The 18786-nt window shown below is 45.2% G+C and overlaps 1 protein-coding gene across 2 annotated transcripts in view; it reads right to left on the bottom strand.

The window, feature by feature from the left end:
• CRACDL (CRACD like) overlaps nucleotides 1–18786 on the bottom strand; it is a 56739-nt gene that overhangs the window by 7862 nt on the left and 30091 nt on the right. The gene's annotated exons all lie outside the window — the stretch shown is intronic.

Below are 18786 nucleotides of genomic sequence, written 5' to 3'. Positions count from 1 at the left end.
CACAAGGAGGCTGCCAAATTGAGGACACAAAGAAATATGGGCCAAACGAAGAAACACAACAAGACCCCAGATAAAGAACTAAATGGAATGGAGATAGCCAACCTATCAGGTGCTAAGTTCAAACACTGTTGATCAGAACGCTCAGAGATCTCATTGAGTATGGCAAAAGCATAAGGGAAGAAATGAAGGCTGTGCTAAGTGAAATAAAGAAAAATCCACAGGAAACCACCAGTGAAGAGAAGGGATTCAAATCAACAATTTGGAACATAAGGAAGAAATAAACATTCAACGAGAACAGAATGAAGAAACAAGAATTCAAAAAGAGGGGAAAATGGGACAACTGTAATTGAAAAACCAAAAAAGAAAGAAAAAAAAAAAAGAATTCAAAAAGACAAGGAGAGTTTAAGAAGACTCTGGAACATCTCCAAAAGTGCCAACATCTGAATCATAGGGATGCCAGAAGTGTGAGAAATGCTCACAGTAAAAACCGGGACACAGGACTTGAGCAGCAAAGTGAGGCATTTAGTCACGAGTCTGCAGAGTCAGGTGCACCACTAGCCAGGAGAATGTGTGCACTAAGTAGACAAAGAAAACTGGTTTATAGTAATGTGATTAGCTCCCCCTCCCCTCTCCTTCTTCCCCATTTCTCCACTACTGGTTAATCCATTCACAATCTAACATGATTAACTACTTAACTCAGGATGTGATTCAGTAAGGGTAATCTAGTTATAGGTCTATCTCCAACTTATTTGCAACGTTATCTAGTTACATCTTCCCATTTCTCTGTGTTTGGTGATGGCAATCTTCCTCATTTTGAACCTAGAGATATGTGTGAGGAGCTGTGGAATGTCATTTCCTCACCCCTTTTCCATGATTCACCTGTTAATTATCTCCTACTGTTTTGAGAATCACTGGCTTCTTTATCCCTAACAATTCCCCCTGTTTCTTTTGGAAAATTGACTACTCAAACCTCTAATTTGTCCCTTCAAACCTCATGAGAATTTCTCGACTCTCTGCCTCATAGTAAGAATTTTCTTCAGCCTCCAGGAGGAAGAGATTATTCTGTTGGTAAGTTACTGGCACCTGTTTAGTTAGTGCAGTCTCAGTTTATCTCTGAACTAAACCTCTGATGCAGGGAATAACACAGCAGCCTAAAGCAGTAAGGACGCCTGCTACTACTGTGAGGGAGCGGAGACAAGAGCTGATGTGATCATTCCTTTCCAATTGCCAAACCAGTTTTCTAACCATCCTGTGATGGAATTGTAGATGCCTGAATTTTCTGCTAGTTCATTTGCTACGGTGGTCAGTCCCTGTAGAGCCTTAGTGATAGTCCCATCAAGAGCTGTATTATGGGGGATAAAAGTGCAAAACTGTCCCCTGAGCATTACACATAAATCTCCTTTTTCTGTTAGCATCATATCCAGTGCCATCCTATTCTCCCAGGTCATTCGACTGGTGGCATCTAACTGTTGAGTTATTTCTTCTATAACATCCCTGGTATAATGAATAAATCTCTGATGATTATAATAAATATAGTTTACCAAATCAACACTCTTATTAATTGTTGACCACCAGAAGAGGACTGACTCAAACCCTGCCATTATTTGATTCCTAGCCTTAAACTCATCTGGAACTCCTTTAGGGACCCCAGTGGCATTGATATAGATGTGAGGATCGAATGATCCACCAGGGGCTGTTGACCTCTTTTTCATCACCATTTTTACAGTTAAAATCCCTCCCATCTCCTTGGGGCCTTGGAAGAACCAAAGCCATTTGTATAACTAAGATACTAGCTACCAGCCATAGCTATACAGAGGCACCATGAAGGCTGTCCTCTTCCCCCACCCTCCAACTGCAGGCTCTAGGGAATTTGGGGGGACCCTACTCTGTAGGAATTCCACCTCTCACACTTAAGACTGATAATCTTAAGACTTGAGACTTATAATCTTATAGAGGACAATGGGCGAAGGTCTCATGCTCCTCTGGCTGCTTCAAGCTGGACATGGCCATCATCTTACCTACCCTTGTGTCTAGAAATCCCTAATAGAGTGGGAGTGAGGAGGAGAGGGTGGCCTTCCCACATGGGGAAGGATTTTGTAAAGTCCAGGTCAGTTGACTGTCCCCAGGCAGCAGCATGCTCAGGTCCCAAGGGCTGGCCCTGCTGAACAAACTGGCATGCTTGTCATATTCTAGGGGCAACAGATTTGGCAACAGAGTTAAAAGGTGTAATTAAAACTACAATCACTAGATGACAACAGGCAGGGATTAATGTTTAATGTCCTACATTAGGAAAAAGAATGGCTTCTTTGGCAGAACGTGTGCAAGGCATGTCACACCTGTTCAAAGCCCTTTTGCATACTCAACTTAGTTTGGGCTGTGGGAAATATTTTAGGATTTCCCCCTTCTCAGAACTCTGGGCCCTTTCTGTCCAAGCTATGGGACAGAAAAAGAGAAACCAGTTTTAAAGCGAAGCTCACAGTCTGCCCCACACTTTACCAACCCAACCACTTCGTTCAGCCAAACCATTGAGTCTCAGGAAGTGGCAATGCAGATGGACTTCTTAAGTGAGGCCTATACGTACAGACAATTACTCAGGTAATGAGATTACAGTAGTCCCTCGCTATACTGCGGTTCACTTATTGTGGCCTCACTGTATCACAGGATTTTAAAAAATATTATATTTAATTACTTATTGCAGATTTTTCACTATATCGTGGGATTTTGCAGTACTGTATATGTATGTTGTTAAAGTTATATAGGTTTAAGAGTGTAGAATAAATTTAGGGTTCATACTTTGTGGGGCGGTCTGGAACGTAATACCTGCAATAAGTGAGGGAATGCTGTATAGGCTTATGCCCTATGTAAACAGAAGGAAGAATATACATGTTAATTCACATAACATAACCCACAAACCAGCCTCTGAATCTGTAAGACCGTAGGGCCTTTGCTGGAACGATATTTAACAGTGGCAATCTGACAGGTCCTCCTTCCCTGTAGATTGAACATTTTTGATGATTTTACAAACCTAGTTTTAACTTCTAAATGAAAACAAACTTTTAAAGACAATTAGCTGCACTAGTTTATAGTCTACCACTGAGCATTGTGATTTTCCTCAAATCATGATTTTTCTCCTCAAGATTACCCTCCTTGTTATTAAAGGGACTGCATTAAATCCAGTTTTAATTTAGCCTGTTCATTTGCATAAACACAACAAGAGCAGCAATTGGTCACATATCTTTTAAGTCTGCTTTGCTAGAACTCACACAAAGAACCTTCAGGTTGACCTTCAGTCTGCCTTCTGACCACAGAAGCTGAGCCACACACCTGCAATCTGGCCTTGCAGGTAAAATCCATGCTTTTTACAAGTCCTTCAGGTTTTCCATGATGCCTTAAGGTTCTTCCTAGCCATCTATCAGGAAAGCAACCTTCGTTCCTTCCCTAGAAAGACTGTCATGAACTGCACAATGAACCAGGGTATCAGGCTTTTTCCTCCTTGGCTTTCATTAGTCTTGAAAGTCAACTCCCATTCCTCAGGGCTTTCTGGTAACAACCAGAGCCTAGGCATGCCTCCTTCAGGCATGACATCCCAGTCAAAGCTTCGGCTGAGAAAACCACCATTAGCAACTGGTCTTATTGGTTTTATGTAAAGAAACCTTAGGTCATTTCTTACTTCTTTAGAATGTCAAATACTGGAGGGTTCAGGTAAGGAGGAAAATATAAAGGCATGAAGGAAAATCCTTGTCCTTCAAAACTGCATTTCCATGCATTATACCTTCCATTACTAAAACCATACAATTTCTTTTCAAAACCTTTATAAACTTCTAACAAACCTTTCCATTTTCATGCCTTAAACTTTCCCTGGTTCCCTTTCTTTCATGTGAAGTTTTAACCTTCCCTGGGAATCCTCAATTATTCTTTTCAGAGCATAAACAGAACAATAATTCAAAACACAGCTAGGCCCTCTCTCTTCAGTATGTCCACTGGCCTCCTAGAGAGATGTGCCCTTGGCAAAGACATGTTCACTTGCCCAGGCTGGAGCACTCAGCAGCCCTAAATGACCCTTCCTGGGTCCTTGGTGGCAAAAGGAATTTTTGCCAACCAGTTTAGAGGCAACCTTTTCTAGGTCTCATTGGTCAAAAACAGATACAGAGAATTTCAAAGCAGAACAGACCAAAATACGCTTTTATAAAATCAGAGCACAAGCAGCTAAGGTTTCCTTTTCCCAGGTTTGAAACTTCCATAACTTTCCTTTTTATCATTACGACTTTCCACAGACCTTCTGCAACATTCACAAACTTTCTAAATACCCTTTACTTCTTTAGATTTAACCATAACATGCTTCCAATCCTCGTTCTTTTCCACACTGTGAAGGACTATACTCAAACTCAGTATCTGGCAGCTAAAAGTTCCTAGATTTGCAGAGATATCCTGCAGCTTTTTGAAGTTCCTGCTTCTCCTCCTCTCTTCTAATGTACACTTTCTGAGCTTTCCTGAGTTTTTCAATTGTTCTAACTGGCCCATTCATCTACTTTCCGCAATTTCTTACAAATATCTGGCCTGCTTCTATTACAACGGTGACTTTTAAGAGTCCCTACCCTACAGAATTCTCTGGATTTAGACCGGAATACTTCCTCATCTGGTCCCTGAGCTTCAGTAGGAATGCTGATGGAGCTGTATCTCTGTGCTTGGAAAATGGACTCCTTGATTCCCCTGATGATGAGGCTCCTAAGATCTTTCATCTGAGTCCTATCCTCCGACCTATTATCCTATTCAGGGTCTATACTGAGAAACTTTTGTTTGGCCGGGACAATTCCCTGACCAGGAGGATGTTCCTTTTCCCATATCCTCATAGCAGCCTGTCTGCTCATTCCCCTCTCTTCCCCACTAAAGATGTCTAGTATAGACATTAATTCCATTCACATGTATATGCTGGGTCCAAGGAACTGATCTAATTGTTCTGCCAATCCAAAAGGGTCCTCTACCAAGCGCTTCATATTGCACTTGAAGTTTTCTAACTTCAGTGCTTGTTAATTGTTAAAGGAGCATCTGACATATCCAATATGTCCTGGGCCCATGGAAACCTCCCTAAGGGGAAACATTGGCTGCTCTGAGGGAATGGGAAAGTTCTTCAGGTCTTGCTCACATTGTTCTAATTCTTTTCTTAAAGTTCCCGCCAATGCCGTGGGTGTCGTGGGCATAGCTACCAGTTGGGCACCTGTTAGGTGCACCTGGCCTGATTCATCTGTACTGTCTGTCCACGGTGCCTCCCCCCAGTTGGCCACCAGCTACCCAGGGCTGTAAGGTGGCGGGAGACAGGACAAAGGGTCCCAGGCTTTATCTTCTTTTTCTTTTACAGGGAAGAGACCTGTAGACCTGCTGGTAGGTTGTAACCAGCAGAGAGCATATTCCTTCTCTTCCTTAGAAGTTGATGCCTGATCACTCACATATAAGATCAGGGCTTGACAAACATGTTTCATCAGACCCAAATTGAGGCCAGAAAACAGATTGCCCCTTATTGGGTTCCTTTGGTCAAAGGAGACAGCAATATTTTACCATTTCCTGTTTTGTTTTGTTTTTGTTTTTTATTTTTCTGGGTCTGGGGGTCTTCTCCCCAATGCTCTAATATTTTCCCTAATTCTTTAGTTTCCCCAGGCTTAGAATTTTTATTTCCCATCCTCAGTCAATTCCTGTGGCTGTGGCTGAATCTGGTTGTGTCCTCAACCCCCCTTATTGGAGGTTTCTTGCACACAAGCCTATGAGCTCAACCCCCCCTTATTGGAAGTTTCTTGCTCACAGCTCTCAGCCACACACACACATTCAATCTCTGAGGATGCCCAACCACCAAGGCAGTAATTAACCCAATTTTCTTACCTTGGCCCATGCACGAGGTTGTCTAGTTACCGCGGTATTTGCTTTTGTTTCCCCCCTGTCTTGGTTCTACTACTATCACAACAAGCAGTCTCGGGTATGTTTCTGGACACTGTGAGGTGGGTGGGCCATGGGTCGAGTGGGCCACCTAAAAGCAGGTAGGATGCATCACCCCAGCTCAGCTCAGAGCCCCTTCCTGCACACAGGCAGAGGATCCCAGATGAGCCCCCAAATTGTGAGAAATGCTCACAATAAAAACCGTGACACAGGACTTGAGCAGCAAAGCGAGGCACTTTTCACGAGTCTGCAGAGTCGGGCACACCACCAGCCAGGAGAATGTGTGCGCAAGGTAGACAAAGAAAACTGGTTTTATACTAATACGTTTAGTACCCTTCCCCTCTCCTTCTCCCCCGTTTCTCCATTACTGGCTAATCTGGGTTCACAATATAATGCAATTAACTACTTAACTCAGGGTGTGACTAAATAAGGGTAATCTAGTTATAGGTCTATCTCCAACTTATTTGCGAAGTTATCTATCTACATCTTCACATTTCTGTTTGGTGATGACAATCTTCCTCCTTTTGATCCCAGAGATATGTGTGAGGAGTTGTGGAATGTCATTTCCTCCCCCCTTTTCCATGATTCATCTGTTAATTATCTCCTACTGGTTTGAGAGTCACTGGCTTGCTTCTTTATCCCTAACAGAAGGAGAAGAGAAAAAGCAAGAAACTGAAAACTTGTTTGAAAAATTAATGGAAGAAAACTTCCCTAATTTGGTGAAGGAAATAGACATGCAAGTCCAGGAAGCACAGAGTTTCAAACAGGATGGACACAAAGAGGACCACAACAAGATGCATCATAATTAAAATGCCAAAGGTTAAAGATAGAGAGAGAACCTTAAAAACAGCAAGAAAAAAGGAGAGAGTTAGCTACAAAGGAGTTCCCATAAGACTGTCAGCTGATTTCTCCAAAGAAACTTTGCAGGCAAGAAGTGGCTGGCAAAAAGTATTCAATGTGATGAAAAGCAAGAACCTACAACCTAGATTACTCTATTCAGCAAAGCTACAATTTAGAATGGAAGGGCAGATAAAGTGCTTCCCAGACAAGGTAAAGCTAAAGGAGTTCACCATCACCAAGGTCTTATTACATGAAATGTTAAAGGGACTTATTTAAGAAAAAGAAGATTGAAACTATTGACCATTAAAATGACAACAAACTCACAACTACCAACAACTGAATCTTAAAAATAAAAACAAAAGCAAACTAAGAAAACAACTAGAACAGGAACAGAACTGTAGATATGGAGATCACTTGGAGGGTAATCAGCTGGGAGGGGGAAGGGGGCAAAGGTGTAGGGATTAAGAAGCATAAATGGTAGGTACAAAATAGACAGAGGGATGTTAAGAATAGTATAAGAAAGGGTGAAGCCAAATAACTTATATGCATGACACATGGACATGAACTAAGAGGGGCATTGCTAGAGGGAAGTGGGGTATCAGGTGGAGGGGAGCAAAGGGGGAAAGTTGCGACAACTGTAATAGCATAATCAATACATTATACTTTTAAAAATGTCATTAATTCTGGATAACATAGATGTGGCACCCGATTAAATAAGAGGAGTTAAAAACACTTTGTTTACCCCTTTCTGCCTCAGTACACAATTCTAACCGAGTCATCTATATTCAGGAAGACCTAACATTAGCCATTCAGAAACCCTTATGTCAAGCCATTTGTAAATCTAGAACCACCCCTCTGTGAGAGATGCTCTTATCGCTTAATTTTGACTTACTGGTTGGAGATGGTTCTTTCTTTTCTTTTTTGGTACCTCTTAAAATTCAGCCTTAAGGTCGTGTTTCCTTCATTCACAAAAACTCCTATAATGACCAGTGGAGGAAAAGAGGATGGAACTCTAACGGTGGTCTGTACCCCACATGGCAGGCAGGACACAGCTTGAGTCTGCAAGCCGGGAGTTGTCAAGAACACCATCTCCTGAGTGAGAGGCCTGAGCTGTGCTGTACAGACAGACTACTGTGGTTTCTTGCCCTTTGGCTACGAAAGTAAAGCAGATGCTCTGCCCTAAGATAACACAGCAGGATGGCAGGATTCTTGCACCTCCTAAAAACTTGGTACATGCTGCCAGTTTTGAAGTGGAAATTTTTAAGAACTTTTCCTCTCATGAAATGTCTTCCTTGTTTATAAAAGTACTCACGCACATTGTACAGACTCAGGGAGCAGGTAAATGTGCAAAGAAGGAGAAAAAGCTCCCCATAAGCCAACAACCAGCAGCGCTGTGTTCACACTTTGGCACACTCCTTCCAATCTATTTTTGTTACACTGCTATCAGAAACACATTGCAACAGCTCTTTCCCAGCCCTTCAAAGCATTCTCCATAGACGGACAGGCCCGACTGTGCTCTCTACGGTTTCTGATCTAACATGGGTGCATCATCCACACATGTCACACTAGCTGAAGGCAGAGCAGTGCCTCAGTGCTTCTATGACGGGGCATCTTCCTGCTTCTGTCCTGCTCCCAGGTCCTCTGCCAAGCCCTGATTTGCACAGAGCTGACGATGTATGAACACAGGCACTAGGGGATCACTGATGGGGAGGGCCTCACCCACATGGAGCGTTTATGTCCGACTTCCTGTATGAAAGTTGAGTTTCTTTTTTTAAAGCAGTTATTGATCTATTGTCAGCTCCTGATCAATACACGCTGGCAGTCTGCAGAGGCTCTTTGAGGGTGCTGTCCAGGGCCAGGCTGTGTGATCTCACCACAGAACCTTGCAGCTTTAGTGCTTGTGCAAGCATTTATCTCAAAGCCAAGCTGAGCGTTTTGAGACTGAGCAAGGGCTTTGCACAGAGCAAGCTCCTGTTTGTAATGATACTCAACGGGGATGTGCCCTAGTTCCACCTCCACATTAAATTTAGCACCATTCCTGCCTTTACCAATTCAACAAATACAGTTGGTCCTCATCGTTTGCAAATTCCACATCTGGGGATTTTTCTACATGCTAAAATGTATTTGAAACCCCCAAATCAATACTTGTGATCCTTCATGGTCATTTGCAGACGTGTGCAGAGCAGTAAGGTTAAGTACTGATCAGTTGGTTAAAATCTTGTGATTGGAGGCTTGCAGGACCCTCCCCCTGTATTTCCCCAAGAGCAGTGGTTCAGTATCTGCTAATGCAGTGTTTCCAACGACATTACAGGGCATAGCTACTGCAAATCATGGAACCAACTGTGCTTGGTGAGTGCCCACTAGGCACCGGGCCCTGAGGTAGATGCTGAGACCACAGAGAGGAAGGGTCTTTTGAATTTAACGCGTCTCTCCAATGCACCAAACACATGCTTTACTGCAAGAGCAATCACAAATAGAGGGGGCCATGGTCCAGGAATGAGTTCCAAGAGCGCTGAAAGGTAGGGGGGGAGGGCCTCTGGGTACTGGTCTCACTGTTTTTTGGTTGCTGTGTTCAGAATGTGAAAATCCATTGAGCTGCACAGACATGATCTATGCACATGTTTCATTCTTCAATAAAAAGTATTTTAAAAAACTACCCTAAAGTAAATAATCAGGACTCACTCAGTGCATGGATAGTGACCAGGGGAAGAATCTAGGTCCCTGTCCACATAGAGAAATGGGGCAAATTTGCACCACAGGGTTGTTTCCATGCTGTGCTTAGGGAAGGCTGCTGCCAGAGGGGCCAGGGGCTCTCCTAAGATGTCCTCTGTCTCACTGGCAGACCCTTCCCATCCTCTTCACTCCCCCTGGCCCTCAGTGCACCCAGGGGTCCTCGGCCCACACGCCCTTCCTATTGCTGCCTCGCAGCCTCCTAATCTCCCCTTACTCCCACTCTAAGGGCTGTCTCTCTAAACAGAGATTCATTTCACAGCTTTATGGAACACAGAGCTCTCAGGGAAGAGAGCAACTGTCTCAGAGCCACTTTCTCAGCCACCAGGGCTGAACAGTCCCTACTCCAAAGTCAGAAGGCACTGCTGGGATCTGCACCTCACCTGGCTCCTCTGAAACCGCCTTCCATGACCTACACTTCTCCTCTCTCACAATCTTTAAACCTACATATCAGGGGGGGAAATGCCACTGTTGCTTTAAACATTCCCAAAAGAGTCTTTACATCAAACCCTAGGTGAGAGCTAGTGAGGGCCATGACTGTGCCCTTCTTCCTCATATCACGGACATTTACTATGGAGCAACTCACTTGCTCACCTGCACAGTCAGGTAAACAACACTGATAACTATCAGCATGTCATGATTTTATCACTAATCCAGTCCTGGTGAAAGGCTGATGGAGTTAGGTTTCCCCATGTCAGCGTTTTAAAGGGTCTCATAACATAGCACATTCATCAGGGGACAGTGAACAGGGTGGGGGTTTGCACAAACCTCTATTGTAGGAACTTATGTAAGTCTTTTTCCCAAATGGGGACCTGGGATCCTCTTGGTTGGTTGGTTGGTACAGCACCAACTCTCACTGTTTTAGGGTTCTGTTGCTCATTGGTAGAATTTGTGAAAAAGCACTCATAAAGAAAAATCAATGCATGAATCACATCTGTATTTGGATATGCAGGGCTGGTCACATGCAGACATGTTCATTGGGGTGCCCCAAGAGCCAATTGCTTTGGCTTGTAGCTTGACTTCAGATGTTGAGCCCAGCCCTCAGTGTGTCAAGGCAGGCAGACATCCCAGAGTTCTCCAGCCCAACCCTCACATCTTACAGCGGAGACCCAGGAGCCAGCAACAGGCTCAGACACACAGAGCTGTGATTGAAGAGCTGGACTGAAAGTCCATTTGCTCAGCCACCACTGTCTGTGCAGCTGGTACAACCTCTGAGCAGGAGACAATGAACTTACAAGTATATGAGGATGGAAAAGCACTGTTACTTGAAAATAATTTTGAGCTACAGCAGATGAAGGAGAAAAAGTAGTGGAACTATTATATTTCATGGCCCTCTCTTACAATTCAAAATGTACACGAACACCCTTCTTTGGATTCCTGGGGGAGCTCCAGGAAGAGCTGGAATCCTACAAGAGCTGTCTCAAGTGGCCACCGGAGAATAAGTTAGGAGTTCAAGAGATGGCCTTCATCCACAGACTTGGATTTCCCTTTCTTTATTACTCCTGGGACCTTGCCCTAGTCCTAATTGAACAGGGAAATTTCTCCTGACCAAAGAAATGTCAACAGATAAGGTTTATTCGGTCTTGATTTTCAGAGCAGTATCATGTTCACAATGACCCTCACAACTCGCTTCGTAATATAAGGGTATATTCAACCCCAATTTCAGAGACAAGAACACAGTGTTTCCTGAAGGACAGGACTTGTTCAAGGTTACATGGCCAACACATGATGAAGGGGCATTGTAACACAGGCTTTTTGATTTCCAGTCTCCACCCACTATATCACAACTTTCCTATACAGCATTCCCTCCCCATTATCGCCCATCATTGAGTGATGAACAATAGTCAGTCATCCTTGGCACTATGGAGATTTGGGGCTGGGTAAGCCTCTGTTAAGGGGGTCTGTCCTGTGCACTGTGTGTGGTATGCGTAACTGCTACCACTAGGTGCCGGTAGTATCCCCCTTACCCCCAGCCAAGAAGCACGTAATAGCACAACCAGCAAGGGCATGGCTGCAGGGGTTCTCCCTGGCCCCTCCCACAATTTACTCACTGTGTGCCTTTGGGCAAGTTCTTCAGCTCTCCCATTTATGAAATGGGACTGTTGTTGGAAATTAAACTGTAAAGCATTTGACATGATACTTGGTACTTAGTAAGCGCTACATATATGTTAGGTATTGTCATTAGCTACCCACTTATTACCCGTGGGTGTAAGTCATGGGTAAATCCACTGCAGACATTAACTGTGGGAAGCTGATGTTAGAGATGAACACGTAGATAAACAGGTGAAAGTATTATGGTGCTCTGACACCAAGGACATTTTTGGGAAGAGCACAAGCCTGACAGGGTCTCAGAAACAGGTTACTTGCTAATGACAGCCCTGGCCCAGAGCATGACCTAACCAGCGCCATGAAGCAGAGCTTCCTGCAATGGTGGGAATGTTGTCTGTGCTGTTGGCTAGTCCCATGTCACTACTGAGCTCTGGAAGTGCAGCCGGTGTGAGGAACTAAAATTTTAAATTTAATTGTAATTCATTTCAGTTTTCATTTAAACTGTAAATGTGTCCTCATCCCAGACCTACTGCATCAGACTCTTCATGTTAACAAGCTCTTATAAGTTTATTAAGTGCTGCCCAGAACACAGGTGTTCTCAGTGCTGGCCACACAATAGCCTTTGACACTCCCACTGCCTGGGGCTCACCCTGGACCAATCAATCAGAATCTGTAAGGCTCATAACCACTGATCTCAGGGCTGCTCCAAGCTTACAGTCCAAGGGAGCCTTGAGGGAGAGCCCACAGCGTTCCCTTTCTGGCTGATATAAAATGCCTGAGAGCTGGGCTGATAAACTCTCCTGGAAACCAGCTGGGGCCCCCTGCCTTGTATCTGGACATCCACTCCCAGGGTTGCCTGTACTGGTGACTTACACAGTCCCCATCTCTGGCCTCTGCTCTCAGGCTTTCTGGCACCCTCTGTCCTCAGCCCTCCTCAGAGGGGCCCCTGTCATGGGTGCTCAACCAATTCTGTCATGAAGACACTGCCTACCCTCTTCAAACCCACTTTTCTCCTGCTGTGCCGAGCCCTGGGATCAGTGTACACAGGGCTTTGGTCCCCACATGAGGTTCATGGCTGCCCTAAGAAAGGGCTGAAGTGGTCTCTGAAGTGGCGCCCATGCAGCGGATGGACGGCGGTGGCATTGCTGATCTACACCTTAGGAGATAGGCTGCGCCCTGCAGGAACTGGCTGCTGGGTCAGTGGGTTCCAGACAGAACAGAGCATAGCTCGACCCTGGTCTTCGACAGTCCCCCACCCAAGACAGGAACTGGAAGATTCACAGCACCTTCCTTGTCACCCTCAGGTCCTAGCAGTCACTGTGGTCACTTCAGAGCAGCGCGTAGTCTTGAGGCTGAGTCAGCGTTAGATCTCCTGTCCCCCAAATGTAGGTGTCTGAGCTGAGGTAAGGACTCCTTTCCTAAGGGCCGAGGGTCTGGGCAGGAGGGGAGGTGGTGGAGGGCAGGCAGGGCTCAGTGCACTGTACTTTCTGGGCCAAGCAGAGTCCAAAACTGTGGGGTTCCCCTCCACCACCGTGCCTCTCTGGCTGTGGCTCAGTGTTCCCCCAGCTCCTGTGCCCTGCTGGCCCTTTGCGCTCTCCACGAGGCAGGGGCCGGGGAGCATAGGCGGAGTGTGTGGTCCTTGGTGGTGAAGCCCAACCCTCCAAAAAGTACCAGGGAAGCTTCCACCTCCTTCCCCTGTGGACTGCACGAGGGAGGTTCCCCGGTCCCACCCCACGGAGCTGGGGGCTCACAGAACTGCAGTTGTGCTCTCGGAGAGTACTTTGCAAGTCCCATTTCTTCCTCTCCCCTCTCAGGACCCATGTATATTCTCAGGGTGTGTGGTAGTTCATGATTCCCCACAACAATCTGCACACACATAGTCTACACGCTGGGACCTTCATTAGAACCAGTACCAGGAGAATTCCATGCCCACATGCTGTTCTATGCGGCCTGGAGGACGATATTTTGGTACATCTCAGGAAAATGGGACTGTACTGTATGAAACTGTATCACATTAAAGTGCCTTTGCTGCCCTCAGTATTACTAACCTCATTTTACAAAGGAGGAAATTAAGACCCAGAGGCTAAGAAATACACCAGATCAGTATCCCACAGCACCTGGAAGTGGACCTGGGAGTAAAATTTCCAAACCCAGGCTCTACAATCTCACTACCCAGCCCCCTGCATTGCTAGCTTCCCTCCCTGTCCTTGCACTGGTCATATGTGCACAGCCCAGGGCCACACACCAAAGGACAGGAGTCCCAGGCACAGGTCTTTGGTAGAGAAAATAAGCCCACTAGTCTCAGGGAACTCAAGTTCAAGGGCAAGGTGTAGTGTGCTCAGTGGTAGCAGGTGTGTGGGCAGCGTGCTAGGGGGAGCTGGTGGCAGGGGTGGGGCTGGAGATAGCAGAGGGAATGAAGTCATGGCAGGCAGACTCAGGAAGGCAGAAATGCTGAGTATGGCCCAAATTTTAAAAGCCTTAGATACCTTATCTCAGAGTTTAAATTTTATTCTGCATATATCAAGAGATGGCACTGAGAGTTTTTAAAAGAGGAGAGTTCCACATTAGACCCCTGACTTGGGAAAAGAGGCTGAGATGAGAGAGTCAGGGGAGGAAGGGCTGTCGATGCCAGGCTAAAGATGACGAAGGCTGACATAGGGACAGGGATGGGGAGGACAGAGATACTTCACATTAGGATGATGACCAGGACTTTCTGACCAAGGTGTAAAACAGCTGACTGACTGCGATCATCAGATTGAAAAGAAAAATTTAATAAATGGACACTTATTCAAATGCTGAATTATTAATGTTGAAATGAATGGGAAGAGAAATAGTCTCTATTCTGCTCAAAGAAGTGTGAGCCAGGTCCAACATTTATGGAGGGTCATTTGAAGTTAGTTGTCTATTAAATTAAAACTGCACATGCTCTGTGAACCAGAAAACCCAATGTTTAGCATCAATCCTAGAGCAACACTCATGTGAATACTCAGAGATGAAATGGACAAGCACAGTCATCTCTCGCACTCTGATGTTCTTGCCCCTCTACTAGCCTTTATCCGCTAACGTGTGCTCTCTGCATTTGGTCCTGGTTTTAAACTGTATCTGTGGGAGAGCTGGGGTGGAGAGTTTACTCCACCGTCGGCAGAAGTGCAAGTCCCTTTTTATGTCATTGTTTAAGCAATAGGATCACAAGGTGGTTTTTCCTATAATTTTTTGGCATTTTAGTATATCCCATATTAAAATATTTCTAATGACTCTGAGGTCTCTCTGGCTTGTTTACCTGGGTAGATGGGGTACCAAGCAGGGCAAGGGTCTGGGGTGGTCGAGGCGTTGATAAACTGAATTATGAATGTTGAGATGTCAAGTCAGGGTTGTCCATGGGTGGTTAGGGGCTACCTGCTGTGGCCACGTGAGTCAAGAAAAGAGAAAACATCAGGAAACAGGTGAGAATCTGTGATGTGTCATGTCCTGTGGGGGGGAGCCGAGGAGATATTTGCGGTTTGAGGAGCACAGGAAAGATAGGGAACAGAGGCCAGAGGGTTGACCACACTCGCTCAGGAGGGGACTGTGAAGGGAAGGATACGGCTAAAAAGAAAGGTAGGCATGAACAAAGCTGGTTTTCTTTAAGAATTCAAGACATGAATATATTCTTAGCGTGATACCAAAAATATCCATCCCCCTAGTGTTCTACTCAAATGATCCTGAATACATTGAAATAATTGTCATTAAGCGACAGTCTCTTTGAGTTCATTTCCTCTGGGAAATGTCTCTGACATCCAAAGACAAGATGGGCATCTACCTAACACTCCCCTGTGACATCCAGTTGCCACCTGCCTCCTCCCTGAGGCCCAGGTCCTTGAGCTTTCCCTGCCTGCCTTCTGGGGCCAGCACTGTGCCGTGCATGTGGCAGGAGAACATGAAGTATCTGTTGAAAGAACGAATGCATGAATGAGTGGGTCCGGGACTCTAGAAAAAGAGGGTCAGAGGCCTGATTGTGTCACTGTGTCACCAGTCCAGGCTGGCTGGAATGAGCTGGACTGGAGGCTGAGGCTGCTTATCAAATGAGACTCCAGGGAGGATGGTAATTAGTCCAGCTACTGTCCAAAATATCTACCATGTTACCATAACTATGTAGAAAATAAATTGCACACATGCACACACACACACAAGACAGACTCAAAGGAAATCCAACAGGGATAATACCTAGAGAGTGGACTAGTAAGTGATTATTTTTTCTATATACTTTGTGTATTTTACCATTTTTCTACAAGAGAATCTCTAGCTGCTTTGTTCTAATTCTAATCCTGTGCACAGGAAGCTGTAATTTAGACTCTGAGCTGGACTGGCCCAGCAGGAGGACAGGTAACGCCCTACACACATGAACAAGTCTGATAACACCAGGCCACTCACTTGCCACAGCATTGACAGGTGTCCTGTGGTAGATGAGCACAACCATGGTTCTGGGCTTGCCGTTGCCACCTCAAGGTGGGGTGGCCCTGAGCCTCAGTCCACTCGGCAAGCTGGGGCCCTCTGTTTATTGCAACTATAATCAAATTCTCCCAGCTTCCCTTGCTGAGGAGTTTCTCCAGGCTTTCAAAGAAGGAAGACAGCATGTGGAGGGGAAGAGGAAGAGTAAAAGCAGGAGTGCTGGGGATAAGCAGCTTTAGTCCATGAGGCAGAACTGTGCACCAGTCTGGGACACCTCCATAACTGACTTTATGATTGGTACCCCTGGAAAAGGGACGGGGAGATGGCAGCCCATTGGGAGCTGTGGGTAAAGTGCCTGCCACTACAGGATAATAAATAGCAATAATTAGGATTTTCTGGAAAACTGAGTAATACTGTTATTAAGACTTTTCTGACCTATATGTTTTATATAAGTTGAACTGCCTTCAGCTGCTATAACTTGGGAGTGATGAGTATGACAGCAGCAGTAATGATAATGAACTAAACTACAAGCAGATCCAATGTCTGGGAATGGTGTAGAGGATGCTTCACTGATGGGTCCAGCAGCACAGACCCTGAGACCCTGCTCTGGTCTGCATGAGGCAGCCCTGCACCCCAAGGTTCTGGGGGGACCAGGCAGCAATCAAAGCCTGTTCCAGCACTTATCCCTCAAATATCACCCCTTGGAAGAGTCAGTTCCCAAAATATTGTGGGTAATTCTTTCCTGACTTTTTGCACTGAAATGAAATCACTATCAGTGCCCGTAACCTAGATTCGTTAACTCTGGAATTTATCCGAGTTGGTTATTTCTGTGGCTCATAGAGTGTTAACACACACAGATGGACAGGGCAATTATCTTCTCCTATTTAAGCAAAGCTGTTAATCAATAAGTATTATACAGTAGTCCCTCTCTATATCACGGTTCACTTATTGTGGCCTCACTGTATCGCGGGATTAAAAAAAATACTATATTTAATTATTTATCATGGATTTTTCGCTATATCGCAGGATTTTGCAGTACTGTACACATATGTTGTTAAAGTTAAGTAGGTTTAAGAGTGCAGAATATGTTTAAGAACATAAGTAGTGTTTATAAAAGTGTGGAAAACGTTAATAAGCGAGCGGGAAAGGTTAATAAGGGACTGGGAATGGTTTATAAGTGCGTGGGAAGGGTTTATAAAGCCTTAAAAATATATAAATACTAAAATAAATGTAAGGTTCCTACTTTGTGGATTTTCACCCATCCCGGGGAGGGGGTGGTGGTGGGCTAGAACATAATACCCTCGATAAGTGAGGGAATACTGTACTGTATTGTATTAAAAACCAAGGGCCACAAGAAGTTATGAATCATTACTGTGCCAAGCAGAACTCTCTGAAACTTCTTTCCCAGCTCTTACATGAACCCAAGCAAGCTGCTTCTATGTCCCACTCATTCAGCGAGCCCTTGAGGGCCATTTCAGTTTCAGGTCATGAAGTGGATGGTGCTGATGTCAGGGATTTATCTGCACAGAGCAAGCCCCCTCCTTCCCCCCCGTTTCGACCAAAGGCTTTTGAATCGCTATACAACGGCTTCAATAACCTCGCTGGCAATCAGCAGAGTGGATCCTCAGCTATGGCTTGAGCTTCCCCTAAATCCCTCACTGATTGTCCTAATTTAGTGGCAACGGCAGCAGGAAAAAACCCTGATGGAGACAGGGGCCAGGAGGAGAATCACACGTGCTCTTTGGGGCATTTTCCTGGCCCTTCTCCCTGGAACCACCTGCTCCTTGGGTGTCACCTTAGGATCCGAAAGCACTTTGTACACTGCACTTTTACTAAATTCTGAAGTGGGAGACAAAAAAGGTTAGAACTGTCTTGAACCCATCTTCAGGTTGCTGTGTGAGCCAATGTCTTCTTCCCGCACCTGCCCTCACCTTGCTTTCAGGGTGTGGGGAGAACAACGTGGCTTCTATTTTCTGTTGTCTCACAATGTAGTGCTTAAGTGGAGTCCTGGACTTAGAACATCCTGAAAGTTTTTGGTTTTAAATAAAATTTACCATAAAAAATTACCCCGCCCTGCCCCAAGGGACCTTGTCACACGTGCACATGACTGGTTGGTGGAGCTTCATTCCCTGGCACACTGATTAATGAGAGAAACAGACAACCAAAGACTCTCCAGCTCCACTGCAAATACCCATTTCCAACAGACTGTTCACTTCATCTGAAACACTCAAAATAAAAAGTGACAAATGTCAAAGACTTAGAAAGTCATCAATTTTGCCTCAGCTCATTTTAGAAGACAGTTGCTTTCAAAGATTCTTGCATTCTGCTCCAATCTTAACACCGTCTCGCCTTTGGGACAGGGAGCTAATGCCCACCCTCCGAGAGGCTCTCACACTTGACAAAGGCCTTGACTCCAATATACACGGTACTTCCTGTATGTCACCGGGCCCCGGGCCCCTAATTATTAAACGGGGGGAAACACTTCCTTGGGGGTAAAGGTCAGGAAACCAAGTGACAGAGGAGCCAAATGCTCCTTTATAACCAAGAAGGACGAACACAGGCCCTGGCAGAGCCACCACCACCAAGAGCACAAGTCCCTGGATTCCGGCCTCATCGAGCCCCTGAGGTAAAGAGTGGAAGCAGCACCCCCTCCTAGGGAATATGCCCTGCAAAATGAGTGTGGACAATTTTCTGACTTCTTTGAACTTACAAAAATCCTGGTATTTGCTTTCCCTTCTCTACTCCCCGTTCCTAAGCCTGAATCAAACACAGGAGTGGTACCATGAGGAATTCTGAAGTTTCTTCCAATTCTCC

The sequence above is a fragment of the Furipterus horrens genome, unplaced genomic scaffold (assembly GCF_987537825.1).
Source record: "Furipterus horrens unplaced genomic scaffold, mFurHor1.1.pri manual_scaffold_6, whole genome shotgun sequence".
Classification (NCBI taxonomy): Eukaryota; Metazoa; Chordata; class Mammalia; order Chiroptera; family Furipteridae; genus Furipterus; species Furipterus horrens.
Note: the sequence above shows the minus strand (reverse complement) of the source record. Positions and strands in the feature narration are given on the sequence as shown.